General features: G+C 55.0%; 1 protein-coding gene across 1 annotated transcript in view; it reads right to left on the bottom strand.

The window, feature by feature from the left end:
• The window catches only part of ARSL (arylsulfatase L), a 28321-nt gene that overhangs the window by 14381 nt on the left and 12762 nt on the right, over positions 1 to 1178 (bottom strand). The gene's annotated exons all lie outside the window — the stretch shown is intronic.

Here is a 1178-nt window from a genome sequence, read left to right on the forward strand (position 1 = left end):
TCATCGGACCAGTGTGCGGCTGCCTTGCTTGTCCTGTGCCTCCATTTGCAAGCTGCACTACCCGTGGACTGTGTCGCTGTAATTTGAGGTTCCATCAAGACCTGCTTCGCCACACCATTGGAATGACATCTCTTGAGCTGGGCCTGTCGGGCCCTGTCATCTGGCTGACTGTTGGTGACCTGCCTTGCCGTTTGCTGCCTGTGCCCGGATAGCCTGAGTTGCCCTACAGAGGACTACCCTGCGGCCCTCGAGACTTGAAGGACTGCCAGTGCCTCACAGCTGCACGGAGCCGTTTGTACTGCGTGATCATTTAACTGTTTATTTCTGATGTTATCTCTACAGGGCACAAACAAACCAGCCTGAGAAGACGTAAAACCAGGATGCGCCTCACCAGCCAGGACGATGTGGTAGCGAAGTTTTTTGGGGTGAGTGCCAGCATGACTCCCGAAACTGTTTACAGGCCGGCCATAAAAAGGCCTGCCTTTCTCCCTGAAATGGGTTTATGGCCCCCGATATAAAACCAAACGGAAGTCAAGCCCACTGCCAGCCAGGGTTGAATCACGGTCTCCCCATGTGGGGGGTTTAAAGAGAGTCGGTGGCCTTTTATAGGAGGGAATTGTGAGTTTGAACGGCCAACCTTTCAGTCAGCAGCCCAATGACTAACCTGCAGCACAGCACCTAGGCCCCTGAACCCCACGGCCATCCCCTCGAGTGGACGCCGACTCACAGTGACCCTGCAGGACAGGGCGGAGCTGCCCCTGGGGGTCTCCCAGGCCGTCAGTTTTCACGGGAGCAGACGGTCTGGTCTTTCTCCCGAGGAGCTACTGGTGGGTTTGAACTTGCTGACTTTGCATGAGTGGCTTTCAGCAGAACCCACTCTGCCACCAGGGGCTTAGCATTTACAATGCACTTTTGGGGGGCGCGGGTGTTGGAGGCAGGGAACTCCCCCCACACACACACACAGCTGGCTATCAGAGAGGACACATGGGGGATAGGACATTGATGATGAAGATAAGAGTTACACTAGGCAATTTTTCCTCCACCCTATGGGTTCTCACGGGTGTGAGCCGATTGGCTGTCAGGTGTCAGCCATGTTCCATCAGGAGAGGGCAGTCCCTGGAGAAGGACATCATGTTCAGTTAAGAATACTGAAGGACCGTGGACTTGTCCTGGAGGAA

The sequence above is a fragment of the Echinops telfairi genome, unplaced genomic scaffold, assembly GCF_000313985.2.
Source record: "Echinops telfairi isolate 266 unplaced genomic scaffold, ASM31398v2 ScPeMD7_7471;HRSCAF=8509, whole genome shotgun sequence".
Taxonomy (NCBI): Eukaryota; Metazoa; Chordata; class Mammalia; order Afrosoricida; family Tenrecidae; genus Echinops; species Echinops telfairi.